This window comes from Triticum dicoccoides, chromosome 1B (genome assembly GCF_002162155.2).
Source record: "Triticum dicoccoides isolate Atlit2015 ecotype Zavitan chromosome 1B, WEW_v2.0, whole genome shotgun sequence".
Classification (NCBI taxonomy): domain Eukaryota; kingdom Viridiplantae; phylum Streptophyta; class Magnoliopsida; order Poales; family Poaceae; genus Triticum; species Triticum dicoccoides.
In genome coordinates, this window is record NC_041381.1 from 215,952,347 (window position 1) to 215,960,463 (window position 8,117).

The following is an 8,117-nucleotide window of genomic DNA, read 5'->3' on the forward strand; positions in this document are numbered from 1 at the left end:
TTGGCTGCACTGGGGGGCTGCGTTCCGGGCCCTGTTCCCGGCAAGCTCCTCGGGGATGGCGGGCCGCTCGCACCCTCGGTGGGCTTACTCAACTCGGCGTCGGGCACGGCAAGCTCTTCTTCGTCTTCGGGCCACTCCCGCTCAGCAAGACTCATCGCCGATGCCGCGTCCGCTTCCTCGACCGTGAACTCAAATTCACCCGCGGCTGCGGCTGCCGCCGCCTCTTCCGCCCTGGTGGCGATGCGTTCCATCTCTTGATCGGTGGTGTCGCGGGTGAGGAGCTTCTTGTCATCAACATTGACCGCTACTTCCACTAGGCTGTCGAAGAACTGCTGCACAACGTATCCGGTAGGCTCTTGCCAAGTTGGAGCGATCCCGTGCGAATCACACAACGGCATCATGGCGCAGATGCGGTCGCGCGAGGAGTTGTTGCACAGAGGAACGACGCCTGCCGGCAACCTGAACCACTCGGGATGCTGTGGGTCGTGCTTGAATATCTCCTTGAGTATCCCATCCAACTCTATGACGGTGAAATTGAAGTTGAGGCCTGGGCGCAACCTCATAATATCTGCCGGGCCTCCAAATTCCCAGGCAGGTCTCCCCCTCGCCTGTAGAGGGGCGATGCGCCAGCGAAGGAAATCTGCGCCGACAGCTTCTACAGTCTGCCCGGCAAGCCTGAGATGCAAGATCCGAGTGGTGGCGATCTTCAGCTTGTCGTCGTCCACGGACAAAGCGCTCCAGTCATTGCCACGCACTGCTGGGGCTTGGCGCAGGGCGGTGAACGGCTGCGGGCTCTCTTCTACAACCCAGCACCAATCTGCTCTCCACTCGTCCCACTTGCTGCGGAGCTCCACCTCCAGATAGGTCTCCTTCTTGCCGGCCCGCGAGATCCAGGCGATCCCGCCGGCAAGAGGTTCCCCTCTCTCGACACGAGGCATAAAGAAATGGCGGAAGAGAGCTACGTTGGGGTGGACTTCGACAAAGTTCTCGCATAGATGGGCGAAAACTGCCATGGTCAGAACGGCGTTGGGGGTGAAGTCAAGGAGGTGGAGTCCATAGGTGTTCATAACGTCGCAAAAGAAATCAGAGAATGGCGGGCAGAGCCCGCAGTAGAAGAACACGGCGAAGAAAGGATATCCGCCAACTGGAGCTGCTTGCGAGGCGACGGTGGAGAGTACCTTCGTGCGCGGATGCACCCGCATCTCCGTCGACCAGAAGAGATAGTACCACTCCCTCAGCTCCTTCGCGGAGAGCTCGGGGGGGAAAGTGGCCCGCTCCTTCCACAGCGCCTCAAGCCGCTGCGCTTCGGTCGACTTCACATCTTTCGCGGCCGCGGCCTTCGTGGCCTTCCCCTTCCCGGGCTTCGGAGGCATGGCGGAGGTGGTGGGGAGATCGACGGCGCTGGTGGTGGCAGCAGCGACGGGGGCAGAGCGCTGCCCTCTTTCAACTCTGCAAGCGGAGGAGGGCGGCGGAGATTTCTGAGATTGCAGCAGCGAAGGGCGAAGGTGGGGGAAATGCCCCTGTTTCTCCTGCTTATAAAGAGGGACGGGGCGGACATTTCGGCCTTCCAAATAAACAACCACCCACGATCTCTCCCATGACTCCGCGATTGACGCGTGCCGTTATGGGGGGCACGGTGGATACGGAATTAGATTCGGCATAACCCAGGCTCCACGCGTGCCCGTGCCCTGTTTTGGGCCTGGCCCAACAGCGCTCGGCACCGTGTGTGGCCCAGGCCCGGGGGCTCCTGTCGGTGTACTAGAGTAGGGGTACCCTAGTATCCCGAACTTGTGCACGGGCAGTTGCAGCGCCGCGCGGCAAGGCTTGCTGGACGACCTCCAGAGTCCTCCGTGGGTTCCTTTGGAGCCATTCAAGAACAAAGCATTCAAGATGAAGAGACAAGGCCCCGGCAAGAGGATCTTGCCGGGAAGAGACAAGGCCTCGGCAAGAGGAGCTTGCCGGGAAGGCCAACCACGGCACTTCAAGAAACTTGCCGCGATGCACCGCACGTCCCGGCAAGGTACGGTGAGCGACAAGCTTCTGGACTCGACAAGACGACGACCCCGACAAGGTACTCACCGGGGGCCTGCTGCCACTCTGTACCCACGCTCCAGCGCACCCACCCGCATGTCGCCATGAGGCTTCCTCAGGGGCGCGTGGCGGGAGCCTGTGCAGCCAGGGGTACGCGGTGGCAAGCGGAGATGAAGAGAAGGCCATCGTGGCAAACGGTGGCGCTCCTAATGGTCACTTTTTGCACTGTTTAGGCAACTCAGACGGGCATTCAATGACCTTGTCCCCTGCCGTCAGAGTTAGGTAGGGTGCACTATGTCCACAGTAGCGGTAGCTGCACCTACCGCATCCTTTTCCATTTTTACCCTTCTAGTCTACGTTGCCACCTATCGGTGACCCCTTGAAAGTATAAAAGGAGGCCCAAGCGCAACGTAGAGGGGGTTCGGCTCATTCGGAACATCAGGAACTCTCTCACGCTCAGTCTGGCAGCGTCCATCGCTCCTGAGCAAGAATTCAATACACACAAACAAGTAGCAGTAGGGTTTTACGCATCCGTGCGGCCCGAAGCTGGGTAAAACTGCTCGCGTGTACTGCCTCGATCCGCTCTTTGCGCGGCCTCCGCCCCCCTCCGAACCGAAAGGGGCCCGGTCCCCATAGGTGTTGGTGGATTAGTTTCCCCGACACCTAGGTACCCCGAAAACATCCAGGGGGCGGATGAAACACAATTTCCACCACCGTAACCTTCTGTATCAGTGAGATCTCATCTTGGAGCCTTCACCGGCGTTCTGCCAGAGGGGGAATCGACCATGGAGGGCTTCTACATCAACATCCTTGCCCCTCCTATGAGTTGTGAGTAGTTTACCACAGACCTATGGGTCCATAGTTATTAGCTAGATGGCTTCTTCTCTCTTTTTGGATCTCAATACAATGTTCTCCCCCTGTCTTGTGGAGATCTATTCGATGTAAACTCTTTTTGCGGTGTGTTTGTCGAGATCCGATGAATTGTGGGTTTATGATCAAGTTTATCTATGAATAATATTTGAATCTTCTCTGAATTCTTTTATGTATGATTGAGTTGTCTTTGCAAGTCTCTTCAAATTATCAGTTTGGTTTGGCCTACTAGATTGATCTTTCTTGCCATGGGAGAAGTGCTTAGCTTTGGGTTCAATCTTGCGGCATCCTTACCCAGTGACAGAAAGGGTTGCAAGGCACATATTGTATTGTTGCCATCGAGGATAACAAGATGGGGTTTATATCATATTGCTTGAGTTTATCCCTCTACATCATGTCATTTTGCTTAATGCATTACTCTGTTCTTATGAACTTAATACTCTAGATGCAGGCAGGAGTCGATCGATGTGTGGAGTAATAGTAGTAGATGCAGGCAGGAGTCGGTCTACTTGTTATGGCCGTGATGCCTATATACATGATCATGCCTAGATAATCTCATAATTATTCGCTTTTCTATCAATTGCTCGACAGTAATTTGTTCACCCACCGTAATACTTATGCTATCTTGAGAGAAGCCACTAGTGAAACCTATGGCCCTCGGGTCTATCTCTTATCATATTTGCTTCCAATCTACTTTTATTTGCATCTTTACTTTTTGCATCTATATTATAAAATACCAAAAATATATTTATCTTATCTTACTATCTTTATTAGATCTCACTTTTGCAAGTGGCCGTGAAGGGATTGACGACCCCTTTATCGCGTTGGTTGCGAGTTCTCAGTTTGTTTGTGTAGGTGCGTGGGACTTTTGAGGAGCCTCCTACTAGATTGATACCTTGGTTCTCAAAAACTGAGGGAAATACTTACGCAACTATTGCTGCATCACCCTCTCCTCTTCGAGGAAAACCAACGCAAGCTCAAGACGTAGCACATATCAGGATGTTCGGTTCCATCTCCTGCATAAGGATTAGCTAGCAATTGTTCTAACATACCCGAAGGAATTTCATATTCAATATTTTCAGTAGGTGTAGTAGGTTGAGGGGTAACTAATTGTGGTTCCGGTCGAGATGAAGAAACCCCAAACAAACCCCTCAAAGGATTGGTCTCCATAGTAGCAGGTGACAATAAATTTCAGCATGTAGTAATAATGTTTCCTTACCAATTTCCACTTACCAAGAGTGCTTCACTCCCCGTCAACGGCTCCAGAAAATAGCCTTGATGACCCACAAGTATTTAGGGTAAATTGTAGCCTTTTCGATAAGTAAGAGTGTCGAACCCAACGAGGAGCAGAAGGAAATGACAAGCGGTTTTCAGCAAGGTAATGTGTGCAAGTGCTATAATTGTAAGTAGCGGATTAGTTTAATAGCAAGATAGTTTGTAACGAGCAAGTAACGAAAGTAGTAACAAAATTGCAGCAAGGTAACCCAATACTTTTGAGGCAAAGGACAGGCCAAAACGGTTTCTTATGATAAGCAAAGTGTTCTTGATGGTACATGGGAATTTCATCTAGTCACTTTCATCATGTTGGCTTAATTCATGTTCGGTACTTTGATAATTTGATATGTGGGTGGACCGGTGCTTAGGTGTTGTTCTTACTTGAACAAACCTCCTACTTACGATTAACCCTCTCACAAGCATCCGCAACTACGAGAAAAGTATTAAGAATAAATTCTAACCATAACATTAAACTTTTGGATCCAATCGGTCCCTTACAGAATAGCGCATAAACTAGGGTTTAAGCTTCTGTCACTCTCACAACCCACCATCTAATAACTACTCCACAATGCATTCCCTTAGGCCCAAATATGGTGAAGTCTCATGTAGTCGACGTTCACATGACACCACTAAGAGAATTGCAACATACATACCATCAAAATATCAAACACATATCAAGTTCACATGATTACTTGCAACATGATTTCTCCCGTGACCTCAAGAACGAAAGTAACTACTCAGAAATGATAAACATGCTCAAGATCGTAGGGGTATTAAATAACATAATGGATCTGAACATATAATATTCCACCAAATAAACCATATAATAATCAACCAGAAGATGTAATCAACACTACTAGTAACCCACAAGCACCAATCTATAGTTTTGATACAAAGATTGAACACAAGAGAAGAACTAGGGTTTGAGAGGAGTTGGTGTTGTGAAGATGTTGATGAAGATAGCCCTCCCCAAGATGGGAGAGTTGTTGGTGATGATGATTGATACGTCTCCAACGTATCTATAATTTATGAAGTAGTCATGCTATTATATTATCCATATTGGATGTTTTATATGCATTTATATGCTATTTTATATGATTTTTGGGACTAACCTATTAACCTAGAGCCCAGTGCCAGTTTCTGTTTTTTCCTTGTTTTTGAGTTTTACAGAAAAGGAATATCAAACGGAGTCCAATTGACCTGAAATTTCACGGAGATTATTTTTGGACCAGAAGAAGCCCACGGAGTACCGGAGATGGGCCAGAAGAGTCCCAAGGCACCCACGAGGGTGGGGGCGCGCCCTACCCCCCTGGGCGCACCCCCTACCTCGTGGCCGCCTAGAGACCCCCCTGACTTGTTCCCAACGCCAACACCTCTTATATATACCCAAACTTCCAGAACATAACCTAGATCGGGAGTTCCGCCGCCGCAAGCCTCTGTAGCCACAAAAAACCAACCGGGACCCTGTTCCGGCACCCTGCCGGAGGGGGAATCCCTCACCGGTGACCATCTTCATTATCCCGGCGCTCTCCATGACGAGGAGGGAGTACTTCACCCTCGGGTCTGAGGGTATGTACTAGTAGCTATGTGTTTGATCTCTCTCTCTCTCTCTCTCTCTCTCTCTCTCTCTCTCTCGTGTTCTTGATTTGGCACGATCTTGATGTATCGTGAGCTTTGCTATTATAGTTGGATCTTATGATGTTTCTCCCCCTCTACTCTCTTGTAATGGATTGAGTTTTCCCTTTGAAGTTATCTTATCGGATTGAGTCTTTAAGGATTTGAGAACACTTGATGTATGTCTTGCATGTGCCTATCTATGGTGACAATGGGATATTCATGTGATCTATTTGATGTACGTTTTGGTGATCAACTTGCGGGTTCAGTGACCTTGTGAACTTATGCATAGGGGTTGGCTCACGTTTTTGTCTTGACTCTTCAGTAGAAACTTTGGGGCACTCTTTGAAGTACTTTGTGTTGGTTGAATAGATGAATCTGAGATTGTGTGATGCATATCGTATAATCATGCCCACGGATACTTAAGGTGACATTGGAGTATCTAGGTGACATTAGGGTTTTGGTTGATTTGTGTCTTAAGGTGTTATTCTAGTACGAACTCTATGATAGATCAAACGGAAAGAATAGCTTCGTGTTATTTTACTACGGACTCTTGAATAGATCGATTAGAGAGGATAACTTTGAGGTGGTTTCGTACCCTACAATAATCTCTTCGTTTGTTCTCCGCTATTAGTGACTTTGGAGTGACTCTTTGTTGCATGCTGAGGGATCGTTATATGATCCAATTATGTTATTATTGTTGAGAGAACTTGCACTAGTGAAAGTATGAACCCTAGGCCTTGTTTCCTAGCATTGCAATACCGTTTGTGCTCGCTTTTATCGTTACTTACCTTGCTGTTTTTATAATTTAAGATTACAAAAACCTATATCTACCATCCATATTGCACTTGTATCAGCATCTCTTCGACGAACTAGTGCACCTATACAATTTACCATTGTATTGGGTGTGTTGGGGACACAAGAGACTCTTTGTTATTTGGTTGCAGGGTTCTTTGAGAGATACCATCTTCATCCTACACCTCCCACAGATTAATAAACCTTAGGTCATCCACTTGAGGGAAATTTGCTACTGTCCTACAAACCTCTGCACTTGGAGGCCCAACAACGTCTACAAGAAGAAGGTTGTGTAGTAGACATCGAGCTCTTTTCTGGCTACGTTGCCGGGGAGTCTACGCAAAAGTCAAGACATACCAAGTACCCATCACAAACTCTTATCCCTCGCATTACGTTATTTGCCACTTGCCTCTCTTTTCCTCTCCCCCACTTCACCCTTGTCGTTTTATTCGCCCTCTCCTTCCCGTTCTCCTCTTTACCATTTGCCTTTCCTTTGCCATGGCCGAATAAAAAAGAGCTAAAGGTTCTCTCATGGGTTTTAGTACTCTAGATAGTCCCTCTGTCCTCTCTAAGCTCATAAATAATGATGCTATGGAAAGACCTACCGGGGTCATCAATGAGAGTTTGAATAATTTTGATGAAGATGATTCTAGAATTTTTCGTTATTTACTTGATGAGTCTTTAAAAGATGCTTGGGATAGGTTAATAAGGATCCTAGCTAGCTATGTGCCACAATATCAAATTGAGATATACCTAAAAAGCTTTTATGTTGGCTTACCCTCTTTGTTCAAGCAAGTTTTAGATTCTATTTTTGAAGAAGGTTTTCTTGAGGGGGATGCTATAGATACCTATGAAAAAAATGAAAACTATATTTGGGCACCCCACGAGTGAGAAGGTTGAATCCACCTCTCTTTTATGCTTTTATCAAAACAAAATTATCAAAGAGATGAAGGCTAGTTTAGATGCAAATTTCCGTAGCATGCTTAATCTTTCTTCCTCCATTAATGGCAATGTGCTTTCCCAAAATAGAAGGATAAATGCTATAGATAAGAAATTTTCTCTTTTCTTTCCGAATACCAAAGATGGCAATACTTAGATCTATCCTCGCTTTTATGCCGAGCTAGGGGCGTTAAACGATAGCGCTTGTTGGGAGGCAACCCAATTTTATTTTTGTTCCTTGCTTTTTGTTCCTGTTCAGTAATAAATAATTCATCTAGCCTATGGTTAGATGTGGTTTTATGTTTTAATTAGTGTTTGTGCCAAGTAGAACCTACATGATCATCTTGGGTGATAGTTAATTTGATCTTGCTGAAAAACAGAAACTTTTGCACGCACGAGAATAATTTTAATAAATCACAGAAATGTGATTTTCATTTGACTCTTTTTAAAGAAGATTAATAGACAAATTGCCTAGGACTTCCTATTTTGGTAGAATTTTTAGGGTTCCAGAAGTATTCGAAAGTTACAGATTACTACAGACTGTTCTATTTTTGACAGATTTTGTTTTTCGTGTGTTGTTTGCTTATTTTGAT